At 37.2% G+C, this 23,296-nt stretch overlaps 1 non-coding gene across 1 annotated transcript; it reads left to right on the forward strand.

The window, feature by feature from the left end:
• Positions 1-4,187: 4,187 nt before the first annotated feature.
• Positions 4,188-4,294, forward strand: LOC112868749 (U6 spliceosomal RNA). Its single transcript, XR_003224346.1, has one exon. It is a non-coding gene; the product is annotated as a U6 spliceosomal RNA (small nuclear RNA).
• The last annotated feature ends 19,002 nt before the right edge of the window (positions 4,295-23,296 follow it).

Below are 23,296 nucleotides of genomic sequence, written 5' to 3' on the forward strand. Positions count from 1 at the left end.
TATGCAGCCTACATGGCTTACGTAATAAGAGAAATTTATTTTCTCATATTTTGGAGGCTAGAAGTCCAAGATCTTCTGAGGCCTCTCTACTTGGCTTGCAGATGGCTGTCTTCATGCTGTAACCTCACAGGGTTTTTTCTCTATGCATGCACACTCCTGGTGTTATCTTGTGTATCCAAATTTCCTCTTCTTATAAGGTCACCAGTCAGATTGGATCAGGGTGCAATAACAGTCTCATTTTAACTTAATTACCTCTTCAAACGCCTGATCTTCAAATACAGTCACATTCTGAGGTGTGGTGGGGGTCAGGGATTCAACATATGAAATTTGGGGAGAAACAATTCGGCCCATAGCATATAGCTTTTGGAAACAGATAGAAGGCACTATATTAGGATGACAGCATTAACAAGTAAAAAATGGTTACTTCTCAGAGTGGCTGACATCCTAAACATACAAACACTTTATAATTTCTGGTCTTATAATGCAGCCTTAGCCTTAACGAGTGGGCTGTTTTGTTTGATGATGAATCTGTCAGCAAATTTAAAATGCCTGAATTATACAATTTATAGTGAACAAAGTGAAAACCCAAGGCAATTTCAATTATAGGGCAATTCATCAACTATAAGGAAGAGTCTCAGAACACAGATTGAATTATGGTGAGCAGGGTAGTGTATGCAAAATTCTTCCTCCAATATAAACTTAGGAGGGTCTCTGCAGAATGGTATAACAAAGCATGGCTATTTCCATAATTGCATTTGCTCCAGCTCTTGGGTCAGCACACTTTCGATGCTCCAACGAAGTAGAAAAGAGCTCATAGATTTTCAAGGCTGCAACTCAAGCCAGAGGTATGCTGTTAACAGTTCAAGACAGGAGAAAATTGTAATATATGGCCTCCAAATTTATACTCTTCCTGACCCAGGTAATGAAACATGAACCACACATCCAGCTTTTGATAAAGTAGTGCTCACTTGGGCGGTGAGGGACTGCAGGTAGATATTTATTTCTTTGGCTGCCATCCTAACTTGTCCTTGACTGGCAAGGCTTTCACATTAACCCTTTTCTCAGAGGATTCTGAGGAAGTTGGCTCCTGGAGATGAAATCTTACTACATTTACCACCCATCCTTCAGGTTTCCATTTGCTTATAATTATCTCAGTGCTGTGTTCCTGTATATTATTGCTGCTGTTACAATGATACCATCTTGTTGAGTGATTAAAAATAGCCCAATGAAGAAGGGGAAACAATTTTCGCAATATATTCAGTCAGCCTCCAGTAAGTAAAAAGTAGGCTGTCAGAATTTCCCATCTCATAGATGCGCCTGACCCTCTGGTTGACCCTAGACTGAGCCACTATTCCACTTTCACATTACATGATAACATGGAAAATTCACTGACCCAGTTTTTGAGAATTAAGAGAACGATGACTGCAAAGTGATATAAAATGGAAAGCTTTAGAAACACTAAATAACCATGACCATGATTAATGGAGTATGGCAATAAAATATTACTTACTGGACCAGAAGAAAGAAATTATGGTGAGTGAAGGCGGTGAGAAGAGGAGAAAAAGGAGAGGAAAGAGCAAAGGAGAGTCTGAGGATGGATATTGGCAGTGCTTTTCCAGTTCCTCTTGATACAGATGGACTGTATCAAGCATAAAAATATTCCCATAGCATGAGCTTTAAAGTGAAACATAAGACTTAACTCCAGGGAAGAATGAGTGTGTGTGTGTGTGTGTGTGTGTGTGTGTGTGTGTGTGTGTGTTAAAAGTGGGATGAAGGAAGGTGTAAATTTTGGACTCAATATCTAAAGGAGTGAAACTTAAAGGAGGGGCTCCACACTGGGCATCTTTGGGGGAATAATGAATGAGGCCTGACACTCACCTCTTCATGGAAGGGGGCACTGGTCCAGAAACAGAAAGAATGAAAACCAATGAAAGTCCAATGAGTGAAGGAGTAGTTTAGTCTTCTAGGAGAAAAAGGTTGCAACTTTGTTTTTTAGGTTTTGTTTTTTATTTTTTTTATTTGTTAATGTTTACTTATTTTTGATATATAGAGAGACAGACACAGAGTACAAGTGGGGGAGGGGAGAAATAGAGGGAGACACAGAATCTGGAGCAGGCTCCAGGATCTGAGCTGTGGGGCTCACACTCATGAGCTGTGAGATCATGACCTGAGCTGGAGTCGGATGCTCAACCGACTGACCCACCCATATGCCCCAAAAGGATAACTTTGTCAAGTCCAGGGTACCTGATGGCTCAGTTGGTTGAGTGTCCAGCTCTCGATTTCTCCTGACAACACAGATCCTGCTTGGGATTCTCTCTCTCCTTCTCTCTGCCCCTTCCCTGCTAATTCTAATTCTCTCTCTCTCTCTCTCTCTCTCTCTCTCTCTCCCTCCCTCCCTCTCTCTCTCTCTCTCAAAATAAATAAATAAATAAATAAATAAGCATAAAAAATTTATTTTTTTATTTATTTATTTTTTTTTAATTTTTTTTTTTCAACGTTTATTTATTTTTGGGACAGAGAGAGACAGAGCATGAATGGGGGAGGGGCAGAGAGAGAGGGAGACACAGAATCTGAAACAGGCTCCAGGCTCTGAGCCATCAGCCCAGAGCCCGACGCAGGGCTCGAACTCACAGAGTGCAAGATCGTGACCTGGCTGAAGTCGGACGCTTAACCGACTGTGCCACCCAGGCGCCCCAATAAGCATAAAAAAATTTAAAACAAATTTTTTTTTGGGGAAAGCCCAGTGGCTCAGCCTCCAGGGAGGCTGCTTGCCCAGGGGCTGGAGGGTGTGTCTTCAAGAAATTGCATGTGGGAGCACACAGCCCTAACTGGGCTGGCACAGAGGCAGCAGAGCTATGGCTGCAGCTGGGCATCATTTCAGCATCTCGGCAACTAGGAGAACAAAAGACCATGGAAGGTGAGGGCAGATTCCAGGCTCACTGTCTGTCTCCTGCCACAAAAGCTAAAGGGAGGGCTTGGGGGACTCCCACCAAATGAGAAAAGGGTTATGCCTGGTAGTATGGGCCTTGTCACCACCAGTGCCCCCTGGCTCTACCATTAAAGTTATGCTAGAATTCACTAACACAGGGCTGATCAAGAGATATGATATCACATAACGTTAATTGAACATGGAAGCACAAACTCAGGGCTAAGTTTAGTGACTAACCAATGTATGCATTTAAGTCTGTTATATAACTTCTCTGATCCTCAGGTTATTCATAGCAATGGGGATGATAACAATTGCCTCATAGAAGTTTTGAAATTATATAACTGAAAGCCTAATACAAATATTTGTTGAGCACCTGTTTATGTGCCTGGAACTGAATATGAATTGCAGATTCAACCATACAAAAAGAAGGCAAAGCCTTGGCCCTAATGAGGTTTAGAAGCTTATCCTGGAGTAAGGGCATATGCTATTTAGTGCTCAACAATACTTAATTGCTTATTCCCCCTCACAGTTAGGTTGGGGCTTTGGGACTGGGTTCCGGCAACGGAATGTAGGAGGATGCAATGTGAGGCACTTCTAGGCTTGGCTCTCAGAAAATATCCTGCAGAGGGCATCTGGATGGCTTAGTCAGTTGAGCATCCGACTTCAGCTCAGGTCATGATCTCATGGCTCGTGAGTTCAAGTCCCACATCGGGCTCTCTGCTGTCAGTGCGGAGTCCCCTTCGGATCCTCTGTCCCCCCACCCCTGCCTATACTCAGCTCATGATCTGTCTCAAAAATGAATAAACATAAAAAAAAAAGAAAACATCTTGCATAACCATGCAGCCCTTCCTTTTGTTCCACTATGATTGTGGAAGCCATGTGTTGTAAAACTACAGATACATATGTGCTACCTGATCTGCACCTAACTGTGGTGGGAGCCAAAACTAAACTTTATCATGTTGAGCCACTGAGTTTTTAGACTTTGTCAGCCACCATAGCCTACCTTAGCCTATCTCTCTAGGGAACCTGAGGCCAGCCTGTCTGGCCTGCCCTGTGAGCAAGCTTGGAAGTAGATCCTCCTCCAGTGGAGTCTTGAGACTACTGTAGCCCTGGCTGACACCTTGGGAGACCCAGAGCTAGAGGTACTCAGCCAAGCTGTGTGCAGATTCCTGACCCACAAGAATTGAGATAATACTTTACTCTTCTAAGTTTCTAAGTTTGGGGGTCATTTGTTACACAGCAATAGAACACCAATACAGTGCTCCATTTGGCAGCATATATACTAAAATTGGAATGATACAGAGAAGATTAGCATGGCCCCTGCACAAGGATAACATGCAAATTCATGAAGCATTCCATATTGAAAAAAAATCAATACAAATACACCTGTCCATCAATAGGTTAGTGGATAACCAAACTGGTATATCCATTCACTGAAATGCAACTCAGCAATAAAAAAGAATTAACTGTTGAACTACAACATGGATGAGTCCCCACATAATATTTAGATAATTAGAATCCAGACAAAAGAGTACATACTGTAAGATTCAATTGATGTAAAATCTAGAAAATGCAAACTAATCTAGTGTGGAAGAAAACAGACCAGTGACTACCTGGGATTGGGGTGAGTGGGACAAGAATGAGTGGAAGCACACAAAAAGATGACAAAGAAGCATGAGGAAACTTTAGAAAGTGGTAGCTATGTTCACCATCTTGATTGTGGTGATGGCTTCACAGGTGTAAACACGCCAAAACTTAAAATATTTGTTGTTTATTGCATGTTAATTACAACTCAGTAAAGCTGCATACCTGTGTCCAGCCGTACAACTCTAAAATCATTGATTTTGTTTGAAGAAGTGATTTTTGTCTCAGCACCTTGATCCAATGGTGCACTCTTCCCCTAACCTTCCATTTGCACAAACCAGCACCCTCATAATCTTGTGTGTGTGTCTCCCTGTTAAAGAGGCACCCTCAAATATACCTACTTTCTTTCAAAGTAATGACCAGTTAAAAGTGATTGTCAATCCCCTGGTCCCAGGTTTGTGGGCATTTCACTTACTCTATGGCATTGACCTTCCCCTTCACAATCCTACCCCCGAAGGAAAACTAGAGGCTCCCAAGCTTACACATTCCCAACAGCCAAGGAAGCTTGTCAGAGATGAGAGTTTGCTCAACCAAGTTTATTAACAATGTAAAGAATAATCAAGCAAGACTGCATTCTGTACATTGTAGGGACTGCAGGGAAAAAAACCTCTCAGAAACCTTAGCCCACAGAGCTCTAAATCAGGCACCATGTGCACCTTTTCAGACCTCTTTAATATGGCTTGTTGGTTGTTTTGCTTTCTGATATGAACAGCTGTGTTTATTTCTAATATTCCCCCATTCATTTCTTTAACTACCAACACCTTTGCCAGCTATCTGAAGAGTCACCATAACAGAAAGCATACATGATGCAGGCATGAAATACAAAAGTAGCTAAAATTTTGGTATGACTTTAACCTTCCAAAGTACATATTCAAGCACTTGAAACCTTTAGTGGCTGACTAAGCTTCTAGAAGCCATAACTTAGAAGATACCCAATGCATTTTATAATGAATGAATTAGTGGATCATTTGATTTCAGCGGAGCTGAACACCATTCAATGGTTTTAATTATGTCCTGATTAAAGAAATTACATTTATTATTTGTAGAATTTGCCAAGGAAATGGTGCCAAATAACATTACACACACACACACACACACACACACACACACACACACACACACATTATAGACACAGCAGTTTACAAATCCTTATTTACTTTATACTTTTTATGATGAAAATCCTATTACAAGGTTGTCAACAAACCCTGTTATATCTCACTCCTTGAAAAAGACTTGCTGGAAGTCCCTTGAATATTTTGAGATGCCCAGGATTTCTGGGTAACAGTATTACTTTCTGATACTCTCAAATTTTTTTCTCCCAGTTTGGAGATTGAGAACTGAAGACAGGGTATATCCAACTCATCAATGGCTTCCCCCTAACATCTCATTCTCTCCTGATATGTACCTTATTTGTTTACTTTTCTTTCCTTCCTCTAGCCATCTAACACCATAGCAACTGTCTTTAGCCCTTCAGGGCCCTCCTGGTTTTAAAAAGACTCAGAGAGGTCGGTGGCAGGCCACTGATGAAATGTACAACCCCATGCTGTTTTCTAGTGTCAGTCTCATCTGAAAAATAGAATGAGTTTAAAGTAAGAGCCACATGGGAATTAAGGAATGAGGACTTGGTGAATCAGCGGGCAGAAGTCTACTAGATAAGAGGTGGGGCTCTGAAGTTTAAATCAACACAGATGAAAAGAGGAGAATCAGTTCCCAGGAAAGAAAAAAATGAAGGGCTGCTGCTCTATACTTGCTAAATTATGAAAAGAAGTAAATGATGTCTGAATTCTAGCTCTATTACTGAAAGCTATATGACCTGTCTCAATTTCCTCATCTACCAAAAAAAAAAAAATCATAATATTTACCTTATAGTATATACTGATGCCTCAAATCTGACATGTTATAAGTAAGGTATAGTGCATAAATATTTTAGAATAGTTCCCAACACATAATAACTAGAAAATGATGCAGTTTTTCTGTAGTATTTTCCAAAGTTTGCAAAGAGGAAAACTTATTTTATGGGACATTATTTGGAATTACGTGAAAAATAGTTCTGTGGTCAAATTATAATATATGGAGTTCAATAATTTTAAATTGTTTTTATTAATTTGGGTCCTCTGAAAACAATTAATAGCCTAATATCTATTGGGGAGATATTATATTTAGCATTTCCCAATTTATTGAACCAAAGGACAATTTTGGCTACATTCTGTGGAACACTCATTGGCAGTGGTTAATTATCTAATGGAAGACAAAGAATTTACTTAGGATAAATTTGCAAATGAGAAAGTTTAGCTTTGACAAGTGTGTTCATTTCTAGAAAGATGCTAGTTTTAATTTTAGCTTTCATGCACTTTCTATTTTAATGTCTGATATTACTTTATTACATAGTTTTATTATTTAATAAATATGAGATAAATATTAGAGGCATCATAATCTTCCAATGCTCAGGACTTCTAAAAAGTCTTAATTTAGCCCAGCTCTTTGAGAAAAACTGGTCTAGTATAGTTTGAATATACTTCCATAGGATTAGTAAATAAGAGGACCTAGTAAATAAATAGTATCATTCATAGAAATTAGAGAACTCTGAGCAGTAATGGACTTTCATAATAAAGGGTCAATTCACCAAGAAAGCATAGCAACCCCAAATGTGTATATACCCAAAAAAGCTGGAAGGGAGGGCTCCCACCCCAGTGCACCCAAAGAGGAAATTTGCCTTATAATGAATCAAACCTGGAGTCTCACCCATACTTGATTCAGATGATATTTAAATGAGATTTTTAGAATTGGAGTTGATGTTGGAATTTGTTAAGGCTTTTGGGGCTATTAAATGCATTTTGCACATGAGAAGTACATGGATTTAGGGGAATCACAGGGAGGAACGTTATGGGTTGAGAACCCCCAAAATTCCTACATTGAAGTCCTAACCCACAGTGCCTCCGAATGTGGCTGTATTTAGAGATAGGGTCTTTAAACAGGTAATTAAAGTTAAATGAGGTCATTGGGATGGACCCTAATCCAATGTGACTTTACAATGATGCCTTTACAAGAAGAGATTAAAACATCCAAAATCCATTCATAAATCAAGAAGAGAGGCCTCAAAAAGAAAAAAAAAAAAACACCAATACCTTAATCTTGGCCTTTTAGCCTAGACAAGTGTGACAAAATACCCCTCTGTTGTTTGAGCCACTCAGTCTGTGGCTAGCAACTAGCAAACTAATATAAATCCAAAATACATGAAGTAAAACTGATAGAACTGAAAAGAGAAATAGAGTATCCACAGTTAGAGTTGGAGACGTCAACACACCTCTTTTAGTACTGGATAGAACTAGTCAACAGAAAAGCAGTACGGATATAAGAATTGAATAATGGGGCGCCTGGGTGGCGCAGTCGGTTGAGCGTCCGACTTCAGCCAGGTCACGATCTCGCGGTCCGTGAGTTCGAGCCCCGCGTCGGGCTCTGGGCTGATGGCTCAGAGCCTGGAGCCTGTTTCCAATTCTGTGTCTCCCTCTCTCTCTGCCCCTCCCCCGTTCATGCTCTGTCTCTCTCTGTCCCAAAAAAATAAATAAACGTTTAAAAAAAAAAAAAAAAAAAAGAATTGAATAATATTATCAACTTATATGTAATTGACATTTATACTCTAAATTGTCATTGTGCTTATAAATTGACATGTAAAAAATGCCACCAGACAATAGCAGAATACATGGGAATTCTTTTTAAGTACACATGGAATATTCACCAAGATAGATCATACTATGTGTCACAAAACAAACATTAATACATTTCAAATAACTGAAATAATAAAAAAAAAGTGTTTTCTGATCATAATGGAATTAAATGAAATCAATAGCAGAAAGATAAAAGAAAAGTCTCCATACTGGTGGTTAAACACTGCTTTTAAACAATCTATGAGTCAAAGAAGAAGTATCAAGGGAAATTTTTAAAAATGTTTTGAACTGAATAGAAATAAAAATACAATGCATAAAAGTTTTTTTAGAATGAAGCTAAATCAATGTTTAGAAGATATTTTTAAATATCATTAAATACTTATATTACAAAAGAATAAAGATCTCCAATCAACAATATAAGCTTTTACCTTAAGAAAACAGACACAAAAAAGTAAATTAAGTCCAAATCAAGTACAAAAAAGAAACAATAAAGTTAGCAGCAGATATTAATACAATTAAAAACAAAAATAAAATATTAGAGAAAATCAATGAAACTAAAATCTTGTTTTTTAAAAAAATAATAAAATTGATAATCTTCTAGAAATACAGTCAAATTAAAAAGAGAGAAACACAAATTACCAGTAAAGGAATGATATAGGAGATGTCGCTATAGACCATGATGGCTTTAAAAGGATAATAAGTGAATACTACAAACAACTCTACACATGTAATTCAACAACTTAGATGAATCAAATTCCTCAAAAACCGTGAGGGAACAAAACTCTCTGAAGATGAAGTTGATAAGAATCCTTAACTATTAAAGAATTTAAATTTGTAGTTTAAAATACCCAAAAAAGAAATCTGCAATCCCATATTATCCTACTAGGAGATTCTATTAAACATTTAAGAAGAATTAACACCCATTCTAAACAGTATCTTTCAGAAAATAGAAGAGCCAGAAAAACTTCCCAAATAATCTTTTTAAGTCCAGCATTATCCTGACACCTACACAGGACAAAACACTTCAAGAACAGAATTCTGTAGAACAATATCTCTCATTATCATAAATACAAAAACTTCTCAACCAAATATTACTAAATTACTAAATTGAATTCAGGAATACATCATACACACACACACACACACACACACACACACACACACAGAATAATAATAGGCTATAATCAAGTAGGATTTATCCCAGGAATGTAAAACTGGCTTAATATTTGAAAATCACTCAAGGTTGGGGCACCTGGGTGGCTCAGTGGGTTGAACGTCCGACTTCAGCTCAGGTCATGATCTCAGGGCTTGTGAATTTGAGCTCTGCAGTGGGCTCTGTACTGACAACTCAGAGCCTGGAGCCTGCTTTGGATTCTGTGTCTCCCTCTCTCTCTGCCCCTCCCCCGCGCATACTCTGTCTCTGTCTCTGTCTCTCTCTCTCTCTCCCTCTCTCAAAAATAAATAAACGTTTAAAAATTTTTTTAAAAATGAAAAAATTACTCAAGGTAATCCACCACATTAATATTCTATAAGAGTAAAATCCACATGATCCTATCAATAGATGTAGAAAAAAACATTTGACATAATTCAACATTCATTCTGGAGAAAAACTCTCAAGAAACTAGGAATACAAAAGGACTACAACTTCATAAAAGCCATCTATAAAAAACATACAGCCAAGATCACACTTAATGATCTTGTGAAAGATTTTGTGAAAGTGAAAGACTGCTTTCCCCGCAAGATTATGAGGAAGGTGAAGATGTCCACTCAATACCCCTGTTTAACATCATACTGGAAGGCTCTGCCATTGCAATAGGCAAAAAATATATCTAAAAGGTACACATATCAGGAAGAAAACATTAAAACTGTCCCTATTTGTAGATAGCATGATTATATGTAGAAAATCAAATAGAATCTACAAAAAAGACAAAACTAAACTAAACTAAAACTAAAGATGAGTTTAGTGATCATACACATAGTGAATACAGACGCAAAAATTTCTTTGTATTTCTATATACTGACAATATACAATTGGAAGCTGAAATTTTTTTTGGAAACTGAAATTTTAAAAATAGACATTTATAATGTCTCTAAAGAAAGAAATACATAGCTAGAAAACAAACAAAACATACTCAGTTCTTAGATGTGGCACCAAAAGCCATAAAGTGCTGATGAAAGAATTCAGAGCTCTAAATAAATGGTGACATACCATGTTCATGGATGGGAAACCTCAACATAATAAAGATTTTCATTTTACCCGAATTTATTTATATAGCTAAGGAACATAATCCCAATCAAAATCCCAGAAGGATTTGTATACATATAGACAAACTGATTCTAAAATTTATATACAGTGGTAAAGGAAGTAAAATAGCTAACTCAATTTTGAAAAAGAAAAGTTGGAGGAATCACATTATTCCATTTTATAAATTTCTATGAACCTACAGTAATCTGGGGTGCCTGGATGGCTCAGTCGGTTGAGCATCTGATTCTTGATTTCAGCTCAGGTCATAATCTCATAGTTGGTGAGATCAAGCCCCACATCAGGCTATGTGCTGACTGAAGAGCCTGCTTGGAATTCTCTCTCTCTCTCTCTCTCTCTCTCTCTCTCTCTCTTTCTCACCCTCTCTCTCTCTCTCTGCTCCTCCCCTGCTCATGCTGTCTCCTCAAAACAAACATTAAAAGAGAGAGAGAGAGAGAGAGAGAGAGAGAGAAACTATAGTAATCAGTGTAATATTAGCCAAGAGATAAATATATAGGTCATTGGAACAGAAGAGTGGAAAAACATACACAAAATAGCCATTTGATTTTAAACAGACATGCAAAAGCAATTCAATGGAGAAATAATAATCTTTTCTTTTTTTTTTTTTTTTTTTAATTTTTTTTTTTTTTGACGTTTATTTATTTTTGGGACAGAGAGAGACAGAGCATGAACGGGGGAGGGGCAGAGAGAGAGAAGGAGACACAGAATCGGAAGCAGGCTCCAGGCTCTGAGCCATCAGCCCAGAGCCCGACGCGGGGCTCGAACTCACAGACCGCGAGATCGTGACCTGGCTGAAGTCGGACGCTTAACCGACTGCGCCACCCAGGCGCCCCAATAATAATCTTTTCAACAAATGGTATTAGAACAGTTGGACATCCACATGCTAAACAAACAAATGAACAAACCTTGATCTAAACCTTATAATTTATATAAAATGTTAAACTCCTAAGGATCATAGATATGTTTAAAATTAAATTAAAACACTTAAAGCATAGGAGAAATTTTCATGATCTAGAAGTAGGCAAAGAGTTCTTAGATGCGGCAACAAAATATGATCTATAAAAGAAGAAATTGATAAATTGGATGTATAAAAGTTAAAAATTTATGCTCTATCAAAAACATTGTTACAGGAATGGAAAGATATAATATTCAAGGATAAAATATTGCAGTTTACATACCTGAGAAAGGACTTGTATCTAGAATATGTAAAGAACTCTCAAACCTTAACAGTAAGGTAAAAAGCAACCCAAACAAAAATATTCAAGTCTTGAACAGATAGAAAAGGGGGTATATGGATGAAAAATCAGTACATGAAAATATATTCATCATCATTAGCCATTAGAAAAATTGAAATTAAAACCAGAATGATGTATTCCTACATATCTATTGGAATGATGAAGTAATACTAATAATACCAAATACTGTCAGGGATGAGGAGCACCTGGAACTTTCATACATTGCTCTTGGTGATACAAAATGGTACACTCATTATGCAAAAAACAGTCTGGCATTTTTTTCATAAAATTAAATACATATTTATTATGTCACCCAGAGATTTTACTCTTGGGTATTCACTCATATTTTCCTAAAGCAGTGAACATAAAGGACTGAGCTGCTGAATATGGCAGGGCCAAAAATAGGAAGGCATGATAGTTTTGATATTCATAAACTGATGAACAAACAGAAGTTTGGCTAGGCTAACAACCTGCCCAGGGTCACATGGAGAGTAAATGGCAAAAGTATATTCAAATCTGAGTCATTTATTTTTTTTATCAATCAAATGGTTGATTGATCTTTATGACACAAACCAACATGTTTGACGGCTCCTTATTCAGTATATAATTAATTTTCTTTTCACTGAGCTATGCTTTTTGTTGTGACAGAAGCCAGTCTATCCAGAGAATTAAACTGTCATTTTCCACCTCTATGACTTCCCTTCCAGGTTTTGGCAGGAATGTGAATTTAAAGTGAACATATCATAAAGATACATGACCTAGTCATTGTGACCATGATGATCATTCTTTGGGACCGGTATTGATTCCGCAGCAGTTCTAAGTACAGATCATGAGAACAAATTTTGAACTTGGATCAGATACAGTGCCACCTAGCTCAGCAGTCACAAAGGCAATAGGGATTTGAAGGATTTATCTCAATAATAAAACAGAAAACACTTCAGTTTCAGTTCATTAAACATCATTTCATATTGGTATAACAAGTTTTTAAAAGATTCCAGAGGTTATTTATATTTCTAGGATCTTCTTCAAATTCTTGTTGGAGTCATTTATTTTAAGCTCTGTGGCTTTTCCATGGTCGTATTTTAGAGAGATGGGAAGTTCTTTTGTTAGAGATCTTCTGTTGAGGTGTCAGAGCAGGAGGGACCACATTATGATTTTTGTGGGGCCTGGGCACTTTTGCCTTCATAGGCCCCTTCTTTCATAATAATATTAATTTCAAATCTTACTTTTGATACAACTTTAAGAATTTTAAGATTTTATTTTTTTAAGTAATCTTTAAACCTAATGTGGAGTCTGAACCCACAAGCCTGAGATCTAGAGTCCCAAGTTCTAACAACTGGGCCGGCCAGGTGCCCCAGCTTTGGATATAACCTTAAATATTTTAATTGTTTTCCTACTTTAGGCGAAATTTAATAGATTTTTCAGGGACCCTAAAATTTTAATTTTCTTTAAATTTTCATTTGAAGAAAATGAAACTTTTTCTTCAATTTCAAAGGTGTGTTTTCTCTCCTGATTTTAAAAGAAATTAAAACATTTTTATGGTCCCCTAATGTGTTGAGGGTCATCAGCAATATGCCTATTGTGCCTAATGGATAAACTGTTCTTGCAAGCAATCCAAACATTGGGACAATCCTATACATTTCTTAGAGAGAGGGCATGATAGTGGTATTACCAAAATGATAATACTTCTGACTCCAGTCAGCTTAAATCAGATCTTCAGGGAAAGGGTTAACACATAGTTATCACATTGCTATAAGCAAATACATTTGAGTCTATGGATCTTGACATTTTCTTTTCAGTAAAACAAACTCATTCCCTTCATCCACACTCAAACACTATAAATTGCCAAGTGAGAATGAAAAGAGAACAAATAATGAAGGGAGCAGACCCTAGCTTTCTGGGAAGCTGTCAATCAATTATACAGCTTCCTTTCTCTGTTGCTGCAACTATTGGACCAACTGAGCTCCCTGAGCTGTAGTAATCAGCAGTAGCTGGGTGGGCAGATCATTACTTGCATCCCCTACAGGGCAGAGCGAAACTGGTATTTTCCACTTGCAGACATCACTATTCTTTATCAAGACTATATCACCCCTCTAACTGGGAAATGTTACCATGAATCAACCTTTGGTCACACCTCTCAGATATCATATGAATGCATTTAATCTGCAGTTCTCTTCAGTCATTTTCTCTATTTCCCACTTGTGTGCCTTTATTCATGTGTTCTTTCTGCCTCAAATACTCTTTCCCCTCTTCCATTTATCAGCCTCCTAGCCAACCTTCAAGACCCAGGCTCCACCTATTCTTTGGCTGCTTTCCAGATCCTTGCTCTCAGAATTAATGTTTCTTTTCTTTCTATATAAATTCTAGTTATCTCTGCCTCTACTATAAAACATGTATTGTAGTTAATCGTGTTGTATCCTTTCCAAAGTACACAAAGATCTTACCTTGCCTATTTTTCTATCTTCCATTCTGCCTGGAAAGTATTCAAAAGCAATTGTTGAATTTGGGGATTGAGTTGAGGTTCTTTAGGTTCGTCATTGCTGTAATTCTTCCCATTTGACTCTTCCATATATCTTGATTTGAAAGATGCAAAATATGCAAGCCCTTGAGCATCTGAAGAGCTAATGCATGTTGCTGAGCACTTCAGACAATCCTCAATGAACTGTTATACTTCAAAGAATCTGTTAAGGATTCAGGATGAAATCGCTTGGTTAAGTCCCTATGTAGGGACTATCACGTAGTTTATCAGGAACCACCAGTCCAGTGATACCTTAAAGCAGGATCCCAAGTTACCTTTGATCACAAAATCCTTAGTAGCTGCCTCTGTGCTCAGGAAGAAATGCCTGTATCTCCCCAAGTCCAAGCTCTGGGAGTGCCTGCATGGACCCTACTTCCTACCTTCATCATTCCAACTTCCTTCAGCATTATTACTAAATAACTTACTAAAATATAATAGCTACCATTTCCCAAACATTGACTGTGCTTCGGGCACTATTTGGTTAACCATACATTGTGTCACTTTTCCTTAAAATATCTCATATTGCTATTACCATGTAATTAAAAAAAAAAAAACAAATTCTAAATGGACCAAAACTGCTCAAGATGACTGGATATGTTCTGCACAATCCTATTGGTGGTCAGAAGACCACATCTCTTTCCTCTAGGAAGTCTGTAGCATAAAGCGGAAGCAATTAGAGATGTGGTGAAATGAGGAGTTATCTTTTGAAGTGCCTGAAGCATCCTACCCTGGTGTTATGTCACATGTCTCCTCACAAGTGCTTTGTACAAGGTAGATGCCCAGGACATGTTGGGGCCACTGCTACTGTGTAATATTTATATGAACTCTTGAAAATCTTAAAAATAAAAGGCCAAGGAGAAGTAGTTATTTTAGCTCTACAAAAAGAAGCTTGAAGTTTAGAGGCAAGGAAGACTATAAATGAAAGATACATTCAAAGGTTCATACCTAGAACTCAACAGCCTTATACTTCAGCATACCCAGAGGAGGCCTTAGATTCCCGAGTGTTTCTGCTGTACTTCTTACCCTTCCTTTCTAGTAAGATATAGGGGGAAAGAAGGGAGGCAATGATAACTTTACAAGTATACATTTGAAATTGTTGGTATATAGCAGGAGAAGGCAATAAAACATATTTTTATGATACCACTAGATGTTTAGGACTTACTCCCTTTCTGAATATCTGTATCTGCGAGTGGATTAAGGGAATAATTGTGAGGACTCAGCCATATCACATCAAGAGAATATAAGCAAGATAGCAAATGTCCTTTCTGTCCACCTAACACATGGGGGAAAGTTTCTGTGGCTCCTTTCTTGTCCTCCAAAGACTGTGCAAGACTTCTCCAGCACATGCATAGGTCTGTATCAAAGTCTGGGAAATTTCTCTTAAAAATGAGGCTTTATATAACAGAAAAGGCCTAGAGTTGGGTTATCAAATACTTGAATTGAGACCTGATAGTGCTATTTAGGGTAGATTTTCAGAAGTCACATGAGATCCCAAATTTCCATTTATCTGCAGAGCTAAGGCCTCTGCAGAGCTAAGACCTCTAACACTTACAGTGCTGATACCAACTGACCCACAGTGTTGTGAAAATTCAATGGGATAATACACGAGGTGTATTTTGCAGCTGTAAAAGGGCTATTCAATATTTACTTCTTATTTTTAATTATTTTTGAAACTGAAAATCTAAAAAACTAAGACAGTCATATAAAAAGCTCACTAAAGGGGACAAACTTAGCATTCTCTTGGGAATTAGACATAAAACAATCCTTTTAAAATGTGCTTTTATTCTATGTGGACATTGATTTATCATAAATTATTCATTATGTCTCTGAGGCTTGTTTAATCAGACAGAGACAATCATAAAATGTGTAGGTCTAAGTGACTTTAGATATGTGCCCACAGATTCACAGATTATCTTTGTTGCCTGAAACAAAAATCCTGGCATGGGGTTGGGAGTACTGAACCAGCAGGATTTCTCTTTTCTTTTCTCTTCCTTTCCTATCTTTTTTCCCCTGGGAACTCTATGAATACCATTTTCTCATAGTATTCTGTTACCTTTTCTGGGCTTCTATAAGACTACATGGTTCTTACAGAATTAAACTCAAAGGCAGCAATAAAAAAAAGTTTCATGCAGTTTTGCAAACATAAGGGGAAAAAAATCATAGATCCTGTCACATTTGGAATCAGAATTAATTTTTCATAAACAAAGCATGATCCATGTAAAGTAGCCAACTTAGATGGCAAGAAAGATTTCCTCAGTGCTACTAAAGAAATCCCCAGTCTTCAGTAAGAGCATTTATAACCCTAAAAAAAAAGGAGTCTAGAATAACTAAAACCATTTAAAGCAGTAGAGAGAGACAGCCCAATTTTTCTAAATTTCTGATTGCCAGGGGAAAAGTTCAAAAAATAAATACTCATTATGGCACCTAATTAAAACCACCACCACCGCCCCCCTCTCTTCCTTGGCTAAGGGAGCCCCGTGTTGTGTGAAACAATGGCAAATTCCAGGAGAAGGTGCTTTCTGGTAAACTCCAAAGCCAAACAAGATAGTAAGCCATCATCACTCTTTGTTCTTGTGAAGGACTTACTAGGGATATAATGGAAAAAAACTGCTATAACAAAAAAAAAAAAAATTGATTTCCATTGGAAATAGGAATTTTGCCAGGCAACTATGCCATGACTAGCTTCCTCTCTTATATCCTGTCTCTGCCTACTGGGAAGCACTTGGAAACTTTGACCGAGCATCACCATTTCAAGTTTGTTTCATACTGACAGGAATAAAAATGATGCTTGCATATATGACATTCTAAAAATTGCTTTCAGAGCATCATTACCACAATGAGCATTTCAGAATGTTTTTTTTCCTGTCTTCTTTCCCAAACAGCTCATATAGAATATTTTCCCTCCTCACATCCTTTTAAGTAAAACATCAATTTAAGCCCAGCAAGACTCTAACTGAGGAGCATTTTGATTCCTTGGGTAGATATGGTGACAATGTAACTAAGCTTGATGTGTGGGGGAAGGCTTCTATTGTTTTGCATTCTGGAATTCCAAAAGCAAGTCTAGCTTTGTATTTTTGCCAAATTGGAGCTGATGGAAACACTTCAGGGAGTGACCTGTGTTGCAAAGTGTGCTAGGGAAACAAGTTCCTTGACTGGTTATAAAGGAGTGAGATGCCTAAGGGAAAAAGATGCAAGGTAAACAGCAGCAGTGGCAGGGCCTATAGTTGTAACTTTAGTCCAGCACAAAAAAAGACATCAAATGGAAATATATTCATATTTAAAACCTATAAATGCAAACCAACGCTCCATGGCCCCAGTACTCAGATTCATCCATTAATCCCAAAAGTTCTGGGTTCTACTGATTGCCCTGGAGCAAGAATAGTACTGGCTCCATTTTCTCCCTTGTCTGATTGGTTTTGGAGCTGCTGTCAATAGCTCCTTTCCCCAAAAAGTTCCCTGTGTCTCCATATATGTGTCTGCCATCTTGAGAAGTTAGGACTTAATGTGTTTACATGTACATGGCAATACAGAAATAAAGACATAATTCCTAGTGGCAAGTTACAAGTGGAAATCCCTAAACTCCTTGCCTAATTTAATTTTGGATAGGATGTCAAATCTAAGGGGCAGGGCACAAGGGCAACCATTCTCGCATGAATATTCCAGGTATATAGTCTAGAACCCAAAGTCCTGGTTGGTTGTTTGTATATTTTGGATACAAGTCTTTTATTGGATGTGTGTATTTGCAAACATTTTCTCCAATGTAGCTGCTTAATTTTTATTCTCTTAACAATGTTTTTTACAGAACAGAAGTCTTGTGTTTTAATGAAGTTCAACTCATCAGTTTTTCTTTCATGGGTAGTTCTTTGGTTATTGTATCTAGAGTCTCATAGCCTAGGTCACCTAGATTTTCTGCTGTGTAATCTTCTAGAAGTTTTGAAGTTTTGTGTTTTACATTTAGGTCTGTGGTTCATTTTGAGAGATTTTTGTGAAAGATGTAAAGTGTATGTATAGATCCCTTGCTTTTTAATTTTTTTGTTGTTGTTTGGTTTGGTTGTTTGTTGTGTTTTTTACCTGTGGATGGCCAGCTGTTCCAGCACCATTTGTTGAAAACGCTATTGTTTCTTCATTGGATTGCATTTGTTGGTTCACCAAAGATTAGTTGACTATATTTGTGTGGTCTGTTTCTCAGCTCTCTGTTTCACTGCTCTATTTGCCTATTCTTTTGCCAATACCACACTGTTTTGATTACTGTAGATTTATATAAAGTTTTGAAGTCAATGTCAGTCCTCCAACTTTATTCTTCTTCAATATTATGTTGGCTATTCTGGGTCTTTTGCTTTTCTTTATAAATTTCTCAATGAGGTTTTTTTTTGTTGTTAATATAAATCCAGGATACAACCTATAGAGTCTAAAGATTACTAAATCAACATTAAAGCATGTACTTCCACTTTCACATTTAATAGAGTAAACATCATGGTGATCATTTAAAAATAAAAATAGGGGCGCCTGGGTGGTGCAGTCGGTTAAGCGTCCGACTTCAGCCAGGTCACGATCTCGCGGTCCATGAGTTCGAGCCCCGCGTCAGGCTCTGGGCTGATGGCTCAGAGCCTGGAGCCTGTTTCTGATTCTGTGTCTCCCTCTCTCTCTGCCCCTCCCCCATTCATGCTCTGTCTCTCTCTGTCCCCAAAATAAATAAACGTTGAAAAAAAATTTTTTTAAATAAAAATAATTTGTCACAAATTCAAATGACCTTTTCAGACCCCCTATCTTATGAGCTATGTTGCTACAGGAAAAGGAAGTTCCTCTTCCTTGCTACTTGAAAGTGTCATTTGTCAGACCAGGGCAAAAAGATCAGAAGTAATTTCCAGTTGTCATACTATAGAATGTATAAAATTGTGAGCCCTCTTACGTTTCCTCCATTTTTCTTGAATTATATGGAAAATGGTACATTCCAAAGGCTAACAACTACTAGTAAAGATAGGACTTTATTTCTCCCACAGATTAGGCACAACAAAATCTGAGATACACCTTTCTCTAAAATTCAAAATCTTTTGGGTCTTCTTCATTTAATACCTTTGGCTTTTCAGGTAAAAATTCAAGGTATTTTTATTCACATTCATATTACATTCACAGCAATTTTGACAATTTGGGATAACAAACATATTATATGGACTAGAACAAACATATTATCTGTATCAGGACTAGAAATGGGTTCAAATTCTTGGAAGAGTTAGTACATATAGTGGATTATCATTCATTGTTAACTCTCCAAAATCTTCCAATGGTTCTTAGAGCCTTCCTAGAGCTTACTTACATTCATAGAACTCCTCCCATTCCTTCTTTCAGAGGCTTTCTCTCGAGATCTTATCTCATTCTATAAACATCTTTGTGAGTGACTTTTCATTAACAGGCATGTTCCATATTTATTTAGCTGCCTCTCTTTCCTTCATACCTATATCAACTCTGTTAAACTTTGTAGGGCAAGGATGAGTATGTCAACTTGACCCCATGTAATGAGACATTAAAAGCAAATTTTCAACAAGGAATAGCGTAACAATCATTTACAAGAATGAATACCATCAGCATGTCTTCAGTAGGAATCCATGGTCATACCGTATGCATTGTCACATGGTAGTATTAGTATTAGGCTTAAAAAAAAAAAAAGAACCCACAGATCTTTACACACACACACACACACACACACACACACACACACACACACGCTTAATGCAAAATCAGATGTTTTTCCCATGATATCAGCAAGGAACATCCTTCATTGTCCATTCTTCTCCTCATTTTCTAAATAATATGAGTCCCACCCAATGGAAGTCCTGTTTTGGAGTGATTCATCTCTTTCAGTAACAGTACCATCACATCCACTTTGTTCCAGTTACAAGATGCAGTCGCCAGAATAATTTAATGCCCTCCTGCTAATTGCCAAGGCTAATAGAGGAACTGCTATAGCTCTTCAAATGCTTTTCATTTACATGTTGATTTCTCACTTTCCCACTTGGGAAAGGTGTGTTTGGCTCTAACTGCTTTTGATCTAATGGTTCTGTAGTCTGACCTACTTTCATTTTTCTTACTGCTGACATTTATTTTATTTTCTTTATTTAAGGGCAGAAAATAACAGAAAAGGTAATCAGCATGCATTTAGGTCATTGTAAGTGTCCCAGTTACATTTGCATTTTTCTGCTTAAAGTCTAATGCTGCCTTTGAATGATTTAAGATATTTGGACAAGGGGAAAAATAACACTTCCTTCCTATAAATCCAGAGTGAAAACAAAGAGAATACATAATCCACCTGCCTTGATTTGGGACTATGTAAGTTACAACAGCTACAGCCATAGATTTTGCCTGGCTCCCAGACATCATCCCTTTAGGACCAATATCCAGGTAAGGCAGAGAGCCCCCTATTCCCTTACAGCTCAAGAGGCTTTGAAGGACCCAGCAAACAGAGCCTACCTTTTTGATTACTGAGTTTCAAGGCAGAGTGTGATCTTTGTCCCATGTAGGAGAGGTGACATCCAACAGAGGAATCCCAGAGCTCTGTCTTACTCTCTCACTACAGGGAATAATACAAGAATCATGTATGCTTCAAGGATCATTTACATATTTCAAGAATCAGAATAAGGTTGGTATAGACCTACAAAATGATTAAGTAACAATGAGAACACTGCATCTAAAAGATAAAATTGTGCCACACTATTGGGGTGTTTGGGACAGACACTGGAGACAGACAGGAATCACAGTGATGAGTTTAGCAATAAAAGGGCTCCAGAGAGTGGTAGGAGCTCATCTAAACCTCCGGTTAGAGGGTCTTACATCAATTTCTCAGTGATGGTTTTCTTTTACTCCTCAAGGATTCGGAGTGTAGCATTTCCCAAAGTGCCTTTTACTTTTTAATAGTTGCTCCTATGGTTTCTCTAGTCAAATTAGGTATGAGGAATTTTGGTTTACAGAAAGTTTGTTTCTTTTGTTTTTAATTTACAACTTCTCTGACTTTTTAATTTGGAAATGTGTGTTGTGACTCTTCCAAAAGAGAGGAAAGGTATTAAATATAAACCAATTGACCAAGGAATTCCCTTTATGGAATGATACTATTCTGTAATTGTTATTGAAATCACATGTGCATATAGTTACGAAATCAGATTTGCAGATCAAATGGTAATGACCATCACAGTCTCTGACCTCCCATTTCTGGCCACTATATTCCTACTCTAGTAGGAAACTTCATCTAGGCAAGTATGTTTTAAGATTTTCTGGATTTTTCTATCATACACTTACAAAATTATTTATTATCAACTTTTGAAATGAAATTTTGACCATCTGCATTGATGGACTGGGAATTTTAGTTAACTTGTACCATATGTCCATTCTCTCTCTACCCTCTTCTTAAAATAGTTATATAATTAGTCACTTTAATCATGAGTTTTGTAACTTTATTTTTTAAGGTTATTTTTAAATAAGTTTATTATTTTTATTTTGACAGAGATAGAGATAGTGCAAAGTGAGGGGCAGAGAGAGAAAGAGGCACAGAATCTCAAGCAGGCGCCACACTGTCAGCACAGAGCCCACTGTGGGGCTTGAACTCACAAAACCATGAGATCATGACCTGAGCTGAAACCAAGAGTTGGACGCTTAACTGAACCAGCCAGGCACCCCAAGTTTTATAACTTTAAATGAACACACATAAAAGCTGTTTCTTATGCCATCTACGTTTTTGTCCTTTTCATCTCCAAGTACTTTTAGATTTACAGAAGAATTGTAAAGATAGTACAAAGAGATTCCATCTGCCCTTACCTAGCTTCTCTCAATGTTAACACCTTATATAACCAGGTTGCATTTATCAAAATAAAGAAACTAACATTGGTATAATACTAGTATACATCAGAGACATTATTTTTCTCAGTGTATTCTTTTCCTGTTCCATGACCCAGTCTTGAATACCACATTATATTTAATTGACTTGTCTCTAGACTTGCCTTCAGTCTATAAGAGTTTCTTAGTCTTGCTTGTCTTTCCATAACCCCCAAACTTTCAAAGAGTACTGGTCAGGTTTTTATCTAGTGTTTTATCATGATTGTACTGAAGTTATGGATCTGGGGGAAGAATACCACAGAGGTGTCCTTCTTTTCATCTCAGGGGTACATGATATCAACGTGACTTATTACTGGTTATATTAACTTTGATCACTTGGATCAGAGACCATTAGCAAAGTTTCTCCACTGTAAATTACCATTCTTCCCTTCCTGTGCACCATTCATTAGAATAGATAAGTGCAGCCATACTCAAGGGTAGAAGAATTAAGCTCTAACTCCTGCAGCCATGAGTATCAAAGAGTTTATGGGTATATGTTAAAATCACAACAAAAGATAATAAGTTGTGGGGGAAGATACTTTGAGACTATGCAAATCTTGCCTTAAACAATCTCTCACTAATTTAGAATTCATCAGTGGATCTTGCCTGCAGTAATCATTACTGTGGTATTCTAATGCCGATTTTCTATTTCCCTCATTAACACTCTATTTATAAATTAGAATTCTTTTGTAAGGAAGATTTGTTCCTTCTCTTCTATTTAGTCATATATGTATGTATGTATGTATGTATTCAAATGTTATTTATAACAATATCAGTATCAGCTCACGTCAGCTCATGGATATTGAATTTTTTCTTTGGATTACAATTCAATAATATAATTAATTTCTTACTTAAATTGTTCCAGTTTTAATCACTTGAAGCTCTTTCAGAGTAACTCTTATGTCCTTTTAACATGCTCCATTTTTTTTTAAGGACTTTCTTATTTTTTGTCACTATGAGATAGTTCAGACTCATATTTTTCCTAATCTAGTCCTAAAATAAGCCATTTCTTCAAGGTTTCCCTGGCTGCTTTTATTAAAGAACATTATTTAAAACAAATATCTGAATCCTAGGTGTACTTATTGTGAATGGGGTATCACTGCTTGTAGCCCCTATCAGTGAAGAGGGCTAGGAAATAATGTATGTATACTAACCTATGTGTACACACATATCTCTATTTGT

Source organism: Puma concolor, chromosome D4 (assembly GCF_028749965.1).
Source record: "Puma concolor isolate L17-30 chromosome D4, mPumCon1.1.hap2, whole genome shotgun sequence".
Lineage (NCBI taxonomy): Eukaryota > Metazoa > Chordata > Mammalia > Carnivora > Felidae > Puma > Puma concolor.